Below are 12,273 nucleotides of genomic sequence, written 5' to 3' on the forward strand. Positions count from 1 at the left end.
CGTATCTAGAAAGAGGGAGCAGGGGTGCTGAGCATTCGGTCTTTGGCTCTGAGCACTGCCTCTGCAAGGCTCTGCATCAAGGCATCTTCGCAGCTTTTCAGTGGCACCCCGCCAAAATGAGGCGAGACCCCCAGCGTGCAGCCCACCACCGACGCAGCTCTTCCCTGCAGTCCCTGGCCCAGCCACAGGCAGGATCTGTGCAGCCTGTTTCCAGCCCTGCTGAAAGCCGTGGTTTTGGTCTGAGCTGTGCTAATCAGCAGGATGGAGATAAGACGTTCAGCCCCTTGCAAGGGAATTCTGTGCTAATCACTGGCGATGCCGGGCTGCCAGTTGGCAACTCCAGGAGCTGGAGATAAAGCATGGCTTGAAACAGACTGGTTCAGCTGAGCAGCTGTGGGATCTGTGCTTATTCCTCCATACGTACTTGGTTGCTTTGCCATAGAAACCTCCCAATGGAGAACTGGTTGTGAATAAATAAACGCGAATGCAAATTATGAGGTCCCGGCCTAGGAAACTTCCACCGCTTCTTGGATGAACTCCGATGGGCAGCAACTTAGTTGTGGAGAAACTCACAGCACACCCAACTGTTCCCTGCCAGCTCCTGACTGCACCGACAGGTGAGGAACACTGTGGAACGCAGTGGTGTGCATCCAGCTCCAGAGCCGTGAAGTGCCCCAGTGCCCCCCACCAGATGAGATGCACGCTCAAGGAGCAGGCCTGGTGGCCCCAAATCCGGAGGAAGCTTACTTTCATAAAAGCCGAGTTCACAAACCAGAGAGGATAACACAACCCAAATGAGCCTTTCCTTGCACTGAATGAGAAAGCTCAGGGCTCTCAAAGGGGATTAAAGGGATGAGCTGCTAATTCAGCTCTCCTCACCGATACCCAGAGGGACCAGCTTTGTTATGCTCCTAAATCAGGGCATGTCTGCCCTGTAGTGAGCCTCTGTCTACTGCTAGATAACACAGCAGGAGAGACGGATCCCTGTCATACTGAATACTCTCCTCAGTATCGTACTTGCTGGTGCAGGGCTGTAACCTCAGCTACTTAAAGCAGCACACACACTCAGTAGCAAGACTCGTACACCAGGCTATCATCTCCATCATTTGCAGTTTCCCAGCTTTCCTCCCTCCCTCTCCGTGCAGGATGCAGATGGTCAGCCTGCGATGGGACCTATGTCATGTAGCAGAGAGGAAGCTGCAGCTGCACAGGGTAGTATCACAGCCCCTTCACCCCCCCTGACCTCCCACTAGGTGATCAGTCTCACAACAGAGCTTAAAGTGAGACATTTAAGCACGCCTTTCAAAAGTAGTCTTCTGGAAGGAGACGTCTTTGGGTGCAAAGCCGTGCCACACCTCCCCACCATCTTATTTTTCCCAGGCTTTATAAAATACCCCCCAGAACCCCCTCCTCCTCCCTTGGTCCCTTTTCAGATCTACAATCACACAGTGGCAGGGCACGAGACAGCGAACTCCCATCTCCACCAACGTGTGCCGACAGCAGTTTCCTAGCCAGCACCCCTCACAGCAGGCAGTTTCCTACCTGGCACAGCACACCCTCTTCTCCCAGGGCCACCTGCAGCATCTCGCTTGAAAATGCCGGTGAGCGTTGTCAACTGGGGCTCTGCGTGGGGCCAGGCAGGCAGCAGGGAGCTCTAGCAGAGCCAGCCCGCAGAGCCCAGCCACAGCGAGGTGCACACATCTGGGGATGCTGAGCAGCACCGCACATAGTGAGGCCGTTGCTGCCAGGCAGCAGAGGGAAGAAGGAACAGGCCAGACCTTTTCAGTTACTCGAACAGAAATGCATTTGTTCCCTCCCTACCTAACTGGACAACATCTTCCTCACTCCTCCATCCTGTATTTTACCGCAGCCTCTGACCACAAAACCCAGGGTAACCATCTTAGCATGCTCTAGGTAGCAATATGCCTAGCGCTGAGGCCACCCTCATTCCTGTGACTCTAAATAACTCTAATCATCTTGTTGAGGTAAAGATGCAAGGAAGCACAGGCTTGTCTGATCTATTTTTGTTTCACACACTTCAAAACCTGTCAAGGCCCTTCTTTTCTGCACGGCCAAGGCTCTTTTTTCAACTTAGAACTCATTCCTCATCACAAGCACTTGGAAGATAAAGGAGTTTGCACTGTTTGGGGCAGGCTGACAGGCTCCTTAGTGGACAGCTGCTGACAAAGATGCCAAAACATAAATTGTTTCATCTTAAGAAAGCAAACGAGAGAGGATTAAATATTTACCTTTAGAGATCACTGTCCACCACCAGATCACATTTGTTTCACAGCTCAGAAGAGGCAATGGTGTGTCTCAATACAAACTCATCGCTACACTATCTTGACAGCGCGGCAGGTATAACAGCCTTCAAGGGCAGCTGGCAGAAAGCCCGGCTGCCCCAGCTCTGAGCAGTTGGGGATGATTATCAATGAACAAGAGAATCTGTTTTGCAGTTTACTGGCATTAAACAAGTGCTCTTGAAATAGATGCAATAGCTGGTTTAAGGCTGCCAAGAGGTAGTTCACAAAACAAAATAGACCGGAACACTCTTAGCTGAGGCCAGCACTCCGGGAAGTCATGACCGCATCTTGATCTACTTTGAGACACCAAGTACTCGATTATGAATCTCTTCTGTTCCTCTCCAATTTGATAGTATTCCAGTTCAGGAATACCGATTCAAAACCAGAATAGCCACAAACCACAATAACAACACAGTAACTCTTCCCCAGAAGAGTGAAGAGGAAAGTCAGCTTTTCTTCCAGGTGCATTTACTCTTTTCCCAAAGCCCGGCACTCCCCCTGCTGCATCCAAACTGGCCTGAAAAGCAAGTGAACCACTAAAACACTGATGTTTCTTTCTACAGCATCAGGTTTATTCAGCGTGCGTGCAGGGCATGTCACAAGGGTGGAGGATAGATACTTTGCTGCTTACTGATGAGCCAGTTTCTCCACTTCTGGGAGGATTATTCCTCCCATCCATTTTTGAGGCAATCTACCCCAGGTTGGATACAATGATAGGAAGCATTTGGAAAGCTATCGAATAACTACATGGGCCTTGTTCAACCTGTGTAACTCCCCTGAAACACATGGGGTCTCATCAAGCACAAACATGGCACAGAAAACTGGAAAAAGGCACTTTCCCAGACTAGCAGCAGCAGCTGCCTTTGGGTCTCCATGTCAGACTTCTGAGCGGAGCTTTGCTCTTGATCCCCTGAAATCTTTTGGTTTGCAGAGCCAACAGTTTGATGTGTGCACCTTTGTCTGAACTCTGCTGCAACTGACTAAGTCAGAACCAAACTGCTCATTTTACCAACAGTTTTGGGGGGGTTTAGTTTTTCAGAAACTGCAATTGAAAGAGAGAAAAATGGAGGACACCAATGGAACAGCTTTGACATGTGACCAGATGCTCAGAGGCAACAGCCCAGAGGGTCTCCAGCTGTAGGGTCCCCTCGCCTGGGTCTCAGCGCTGGACCGGCCCATCCCTCAGCTCCAGTATGAACATGAGTATTTTAGAGAGGACTGCTCTGGGCCAGTGCAAGCCTGTCACTGGCAGCCCCCGAACCTCCTGCCTCCCCACTGCTAACAGCATGAGGACAACAGGAGCGATCAGCCGTTTTGTCACCTTCGGAACTGAAAGGTCAGGAGCAGCATCCTTAGTTTATGCATTGCTAATGCCTGTGCTGTTTCTGTCCCTTAGCAATGTTATTAGCTCACTGAGTTGCCTCTAAATCAGTGGTGCTCGCTGACTTTGCAGACTTTGGCTGTTTTCAGAAGACCATAACAGAGCATCCCTTGTGGTAACAGGCAGAAGGACCCTCTTTAAAGCAGGAGGAAGGAAGGCAATGCCTGGCTCCTACCTGCTGTTCCTGCTGTCCCTCACCAAGCAGAAATTAAGCCAAGCCAGAAAAACTCAATCCCTAACCACTAACCTCAGCTGTCCCGTAGGAGAGAAGACATTTTGCTATACTGGGACAGGTGCTCTGGAGCTGGGCGGTCACTCATCTCCTACAAGTGGGGACAGCAGGATGCATCCACCAGAACATCTTTTTGAGGTATGTCCACCTTGCACTGCACGGGGTGCCCGTGCCCCTGGGCTAGCACTGGGGCTGCAGAGGAGGAGGAGGAGGAGGAGGAGGAGGAGGGGGAGGAAGAGGAGATCCAGGCACCAGAGCAGAGTCCCCTGCAGCCCGTGGGGTGACCACAGTGGAGCAGGGGGACATGCCCTGAAGGAACAGCGACCTTGGGAAGGCCCCACGCTGGAGCAGGCAAACAGTGTGAGGAGGAAGGAAAGGCAGAGACAACCTCTTATGGACCGGCCACAACCCCTGCCATTCCCCATCCCCCCTGTGCCATGTGGGGAGGGGGAGGTAGAGGAGTCAGGGATGAAGGAGTAAATCTGACCCTGGGAAGAAGGTGGGGGTGGGAAGGTGGTGTTTTCATTTGTCTTTGTCTCTCACTGTCCAAACCTATTTTAATTGGCAATAAATTAATTCTCCTCAAGTCAAGTCTTTTTGTGACAGTAATTGGTAAGGGATCTCCCTGTCTTTATCGCGACTCATGAGTATTTTCATCTCATTTTCTCTCCCTGCCCTGTTGAGGAGGGGGAGTGAGAGAGTGGCTGGCTGGGTGCCCTGCGCCTGTCCGGGGAGACCCCCACTAGGTAAAACGACCGGAGCCATCGCGGGGTTTGGGGTTCAGAGAGAGACAGCCAAGATGTAAAGCAGGATTGGGGATCAAGGTGCTAAAGTAAAACTAAAGCTGCTACTAGAATTATCCCCAGTGTAACCCTTAGACTGGGGGATCGGTGTGTCCCATAGCATTAGTTTCAGCCTAAGGATAGGATCATGTTCCAAAAAGAGATAGTTGAAACACACACTAAAAGCAAACTCAAATAAGGCTGCAGAGGTAAAGCGAGAGCTGCTCCTTGGACCCTCCCAACAGTCTCTAGCCAGAGGCTTCAGCACGTCCCATGGTATAAATCTCCGCCTAGGTTTAGGATTAGATTTCATGTATTTGGAGTCAAATTCTGACATGAAAAACCTCTGATAAATTCCTTAGAGCTTCACCCACTTTCTCCATGTCAAATTTGGCTCATTAACTGGAAAAAAAGGTTGTAGTGAAAAGACAAAGACAGCACATCCTAACAAATGCAAGGAAGAAGCAACATTTCCATTCTGTGCATTCACTCCTCCTTTTCCCAGACCACAGCACTCCCTACTGCTGTATCCAAACTGCCCTCAAAAGCAGGAGGTGAACAAGACTGCAGACAAAATGACGCATTCCTGTCTGGTTCTAAAGATGTCTCTGATGTGCACTTTTATATAGTGTTCTTCAAAAGGAACAATATTGGCTAACGACTGAGCTTTGCAAAAAAAGTCTTGCTGTGGAGCTGTTCCAGAGACACATGAGACATGCAGAAAGGAGCTCGTTCAATTGTGAAGCAACAAACAGCAACACTTTTTTTGTTACAGAAGAGTAAAAATCTCCACACTTCAGTTCTGTTTCTCAGCTGGATATTGTGTCAGGGGAAAAAAAAACAACCTATTCACCCTGCAGTTTATTTGAGATTTTAGAATACTGTAAAGATATCAATAAGCAACCTAAAATGCCACTACATGGGTCTATGCATTATCCATTTCTCAGCTTCACAGCATGTCTGCTGAGGGCCATCAGCTGCAGTACTCCAAAACCTCTAAAGAGGCCATGGGCTCATAACAGTTGTGGCCTGACTTGTGTCTCTAATGCAGGCTAAATACTGCCAACCTCCCCAAAACCTCATCCCCTCTCCCCAAAAAGCCCAAACGCAACCACCTTGACAGCTTCTATTTTTAGACAACAAATATCTTCTTTGTTATTTATAGACGTAAATTGCACTCAACACATTCAAAACTGGAATACAAAGCCAATGCACATTTGTGTTGCAGAGGTCTGCTCTCTTCTGTCAGGTGGGGTGGAGAGGCTTCTACCCTGAAAACAGAACCAAGTCTCCTGAATGGAGGATTATAAATAAGCCTAATCCTCTAATCATCAGCTTTGGTTGCACCTGGGCAGAGTGATTTGCAAGGTGTTCTTACCACAGTAACCAGGATCATTTGATTAGTGATTTATCTTCCCCATATCCTTGCAAGGAAAGTAGTACAACTATCTTGTCAAGCAACTTACCTATAAACCTCCAGAACAGAGGCAGAGACTGTAACTTCTTCTCCAGATTCACAGTCTCATGTCTTTCCATGAAAGCACTTCTCCATAAAGACATTTTTCACTTTTACCTATAGTGAGTAAACATGTTTGCCAGAAGCACAGGAATCCACAGCAGGATCGCACCTACAGCTGTTATAAACTTACAGCTAACATTCTCTTATTCTCCATGAAGGGAACATCGGTCCGTGTCCTTTAAGGATAAAATTAAGGGAGGAATTAAGGAAGGAGGATGAAAATAAATCAAGGTAGCACAGATTCAGCAGGCCTTACTAGAATTGCCTAACAAGGAGGATTGATGTTTGTTGCAGGAGAGCAGAGAAATCAGAAAAGAGGGTACAAAACAGCTGTAACAGAAACAATGAAACTGCACTTTTCCAGATGCCACTGAGGGACTTCCAGCAAAGCAGCCTGAATATCCTAAGAAGTATCCGCTCCAGTAAGCCACCACGGAGTGGCTTACTGCTCAACAGGAGACTGATGCAGCAGGTAATGCTCAGAGACCATCACTTCTGGGATGATCCAGCAGTTAAAGCACTCACAGGGCCTCTGAAGACTTTGTCCCTGAGCTCCAGGGACACTGTTAGGCCAGTCACTTAAGGATAAATATTGAAAAGTACTTAGGTACCTAGCTCATTGGTTTCAGCAGGAGTTGCGGGCCCAAATCTGTCTTCAAATCCTGGTCTGAACCTCTTCGTGGCTTGGTCTCCAACTCCCTTTGTGAAATGCGAGGTGACAATGTCTTTATACCCTGTAACAGTTACTATGTAAAGAAAAGCACATGAAAGCAGCGGTCGGGCACTTTACAGCGTGGAGCCATGAACAAGCTAAAGGGACGCTTGCATATGACACACCATCTCCCTGCAAATCCAGGCATTCCCATTGCCTTCCCTTGGCATCACCAGCCCAGTGCTGTTGATATTCCTGCTGAGTGCTCTGTTGCACTCCCTGTTAACATTTTAGGCACTGTGGGACAAAATGTGAGGAGTTTTGCCTCACAACAAGCAGTGGTTTGCTCTGGAGTAGATGTACTAGCATGTCTCCGCTGAGCTGGAAATAGGGCAAACTCCCAACCAGACAACAGATTTCAAGTCCCCAGGCAAGGGAAAATGAAGAACAAATTAAATGTTCACTGCAAGCAGTTCACTAAACAAAAGAACAATAATAGTGTTTTTCTGCCATTCTTTTAATTTCTCCCAGGATAACTACACATATTCTGGATACAATCTGTTTCTTTGCCAGGGCTTCAACATTCTCCCCTGAATTTAATGATGCTGGAAAATCTCCACTTTTCATAGACTCCGATAGTCTCTGCTGAGCAGCAGAGGGCTGTACAATACTTGCTTATGCAATGACTGGTCCTGTGCCAGGAATAATAGCCTGTCTACTAGGAACAACCAATTCACACACAAAACCAAAATACTTTTCTCATTAAATGTCTGAATTAGGTGGAGTAAAAACACCCCGAACCTACTGGTCATACTGCACACTAATGTCAGCGTCCACACTGAGTTAAATAATCCCACACCCTAGTCTTTGAGGAACAGTTAGCATGAGCAGAGGAGCGTGGCACTTCCTTATTCATTACCTCCAAAGTACACTTGACACTATCAAGAACTATAATTACAGGACCAGGCAACAACAGGACACCTGAAGCAGTTAAAATGCAACTTGATCTGGGAAAGTACTTGCAGACAAGCACTGCTTTGGCTACTTCAGGCACCAGCATGCTGTAGTCATATGGTAGCTCTTCCGTCCACAGGCGTGATCTGTCCATGAGCGGATGAGGAGGTGGAGAACATTATCATCTTACTTGCAAAGTAATCTGCAGCACAGTGCCTGTATCAGCATGTGTTTCAAGGCTACTCTGGACCATGCTTTAAAAGTGGTGTATCCATATTTCCTCCCAAAGAAACACTGAAGGCAGGAGGGTCCCATAAAGTTAGCTTTATCTAATATGAGAGGAGGAAGACCAGGTGTTACTGTCTGAAATCAGCTTAGCTGCAATAAGGTGCAAGTCCAGATCTAAACTTTTGCCTCTGTCACCATGGAAACACCAAAGAACCCTAGGAGAACCCTTCCTCCATTTTGACCCATGGCTGAGAAATAAGCAATCAAATCATTGACACTTTCTTGTAGACCTCAGAATTCCACCCTTTGCTACCTTACCAAATCATTACTCCACTGGGATGTCAGCCTTCCATGCTTGCTCACATTTTACTGGCAAGAGGAAATAGGACATCTCTACTTTAAATGAAAGCTCACTGTGAAGCGTAAATAGCAAAGAGATACAGACCGGACAGTTATCCTGATCACCAGCACCAGAAATTCACATTTTCCTCTCCATTCTGTCCTTCTAGAAGAGGTTTTATGGAGGGCATGGGAGATCTAGGGGCCACATCCCTTTACTTGTGCCTTTCACTGGCAGAGATTAAGAGGCTGCTGCCTCTCCCGCAATTTTAAGAGTTGATATAAGCCAAGTTCTGTTATCCTGGAGAACAGGGCTTTTACAATGCGGCATGTAATTACACTCAGAGAAGAGCCACCATAGCTTGCCACTTATCTCATTTACACAGCATCCCTTCCCAGCCTCTCTCAGTCATAACACAATACCTCACAGACTGATACTTTGCAGAGTACCCTTGGAAAATGAACTAAAGAAAAGTACAGCTTTAGGATCAAATGTAAGTTAGACACACCTGGAGAGCAGAACTGCACATGTATGGGATGAAAGCACCTGGTCAGTGAGCAAAAGTCCTACAGTTCTGTGCAAAGCAATTTTTTCAGGTGATACCTTCTCCAACCATTTAACTCTCCTCTGCCGTTATCAGGGTCTCCCCTGTTTTTGTACCACAGCACAACCTCAGTTTTGACTTAGGAAGACTGGGTGAATTTCTGCCTGCACTTCTCCATACGTCATTTTGCATGGCTGCAGTGTAGCTTCTGTGTCCCACATGAGTACTTCAAAGGCATCTACACCGATTATATCAAAGGGGCAAGTTCATGTCAAAACTTCAGGCCAGTAGCTTGTCTCCCTCTGTCAAAAGCAGGAAGCTATGGTGAGCCCTGAACCCACTGAACAGGAAGAGGTTTACAAGCCCACACACAAAGCAATGGCAAAGAATGAAAAGAAATGCTGCAATCTATGACACACACAAAAAACCCAGTGACAAATAAGGGCAGATGTTAAAAACAGACAGCTGTGTCTATCCATACTATTCTCTGTCCCAGAGAAACAGATCGCTTGAGTTGCTGAACTCGAGGAATCTGCACCACCCAAGTGCACATGCCCAGTTAGCCAAGTATCAAGGAAAGACACAGCATCAAGCAACAGCTGGAATAATCTCGGTGCGTACGAAGCCAGCACTCTGGAACACTGAAGAGGGAAGAAAATAAGCTGAGTATTTTCATGCTAGAGTTTGTAATAGCACTGAGTTTATGGATTTTATAGCAGTAGTCACATTTCTTGCATTTTTTCCTTCCAGAGGGTTCTGGTTTCTTTTATTTCATCCTTTTACCGACAGAGCCATCTAGTGGATGAGACATCCTTTGTTCGAAGGAAATTTTGATTTATCACACTGTAAGGATAACACACACATGGCACGTAGGATCTTCAAAGCAGCCTGTAACAAACTAGCATATCAGTTAGTCTAGTCAGAAATTGCTAAGTGATATGTTTATCTTGGCTGGGGCTTAAATTCCTACCAGTGTGTGAAACTTCAAACTTTTCAACACTAATTCACAATACCTTTCTGAAGAGGGTAAATAGTTCATCCTAGACTCAACCCTGACCTGAATTCATAGTGCAAAGCTTTTCGTTCGTGCAAAATCCAGTATCTTCTTCAAAGCTGATGTGGATTAGAGATGTTACACATTTTAAATAAAGCTTAAAAGCTAAGACAACACTGGTTGGAAAAAAAAGTTTAAAAAAAGTTTCATTGCTGTTTGCTCAGTGGACAGTCACAAATACAGAGGGTAAGAAACATCAGAAGGGGTAGGAACTTAAAGCAGACATACTGCAGAGTTTGTTCTATCAGTCAAACCTACTGGGGAGGGTTATTGTTTCTTTCTGAAATTCATGGTTGTCCCTCTGCTCTCAGTGCTGCTGAATGCCACATCAACTGTTTCAGAGAAGAGAGGAGATCTCAGTGGAGAGAACACAAGCTTGGCATTGCACAGGCAGGAGGAACAGGAACTTTAAAAACCAATAGAAAAGGTAAGCCAATCATCATCAGTGGAAACAATCCCCAACAAACCTGCTACTGCCAGGCAGCTTTAATTTGCTTAAACAGCATTTAACCACTACACTCTTTAGGGTTCCCCTTGGTGTTTCAAAGCCTTTGCCATTCCAGTAGCTGTCTGTGGTCAAAATGTGCAATTTCTCCCTGCCCTCTGCAAAAGAAGCTAGCATCTAACCTTCAGAAAAGGCTACATGCTATTTAGCAGTCAGAAGGAAACAGCGATACCCGAAGTCAATGGGCCCGATTTGCAGCCTTGCCAAAATGTTGAACCTCTTCCAAAAAATACTTTTAGTCAAGTGCCCCATTTGTGGCTTACTTCCTTTTCCACATATTAATAGTTCTTTTTGGAGGTTTTATAGAAAAAGAAAGCAGAGCTTTGAGGGCTGGGAAGTACCGCATAGTCCTGGCAAAAAAAGATGTGGCAATCCTCACCGTTAGTTTCCTCGAGAGGTTACAGGGAGAACCAACAGAAGCCAGACCCAAAGGAGTTCTAGCAAAGTGACTTCTCTTTGCTCAAACTGTGAGTATGCCTCTTGTCTCTCCTGTTACTAGACAAGGTAACGGTAACTTCCTTTGTCACTCACTGTACATTAGCCACGGCCAGGATGACACCCTTTAAGCAGAACAGCTTGCCATCCCTCAACACACACACACTCCATCCTATACTATTTTATATTTATGGCAATTAATTGTTGCACTAATCAATCTCAGGTTTCTATTAGGTGTTTGCTTTGGAAGAGATGGCAGTTCTAGCTGCCGAAGAAGCATCCTATAAAATCTTGCAGCAGACACTTGACTCAAGTTACACAGAAAGTAATCGCGTACCATGCCATTCCGGTTCTGCCTGTTGATGGTGGTGTAACTCCATCGTACAAAAATTCTGACTTGATTAGCAACACGATCACAAGCCTGATGTATTAAAAGTAATAAAACCCAGTTAACAGACTGCAAATAAAAGACATTTCAAACAGCCATACTACTACCTGCTAGGGAAGTGGACATCTTGTATACCACCATATAGCAACACACAAAGCCAGTGGATATCAACAGAAATACCTATTCTTACCTACCAAGGCATTAGCAGGGGATACTACAAGCAGACAGTTCAATTCTGACCATAAAACTCATGGTACAGCAACAGGATGCAATTCTTTTCTCCTTTGTGCAATAAAATGTCAGTCTCAGTGGGCATCTAGCATAAAGACTCAAAATGGACTTCAGCTTCATGTTGATTTTAAGACGCTCTTTCTCAGGAGTCTTGGGAAACTCGGAAACCTTTACTTAAGCACGGGGAGGAAATTCTGTGAAAATGTCTTCTCTCCCGCAGTAAGAGCTAGAACCAAACTGATTATTGAAGAATTCCAAACAGTACAAACTAGTGATTAGAAAGGCTGTAGTTTGCAATAGACCACTGCAGTTTTACTTGCCCATATCTTACGCAGATACACTCAGAGGGAAATGGCCTGATCAACTGATTATCTGTCACAATTCTCTTCTGGAGTGACTGTCAATTTGAAGAATGACACATTTCCACAAGGAAGTGTTTAATACCATTACTAAAGCCCCAAATTGCTCATTTTAAGTTGGAAATACTGTCTTCAGGAAAGCATTACTTCTATATGAACATGACTCACATACCATGTTTTGAAGCAGGGCTTTGTGAAAACTGTCTTGTCTTTTGGACAAGTTCCTCAGCCTAGGCATGAGATGACACTACAGTGTTTTTATAGCTGAGCTCAAGCAGATCTTAAACACATTCTAAGGAGGTTTCTAATGCAAATGTTTAATATCATTACTACCCAGAAGAACGTGTAGCAGGGTTTTTCTAGTGA

Source organism: Harpia harpyja, chromosome 9 (assembly GCF_026419915.1).
Source record: "Harpia harpyja isolate bHarHar1 chromosome 9, bHarHar1 primary haplotype, whole genome shotgun sequence".
NCBI lineage: Eukaryota > Metazoa > Chordata > Aves > Accipitriformes > Accipitridae > Harpia > Harpia harpyja.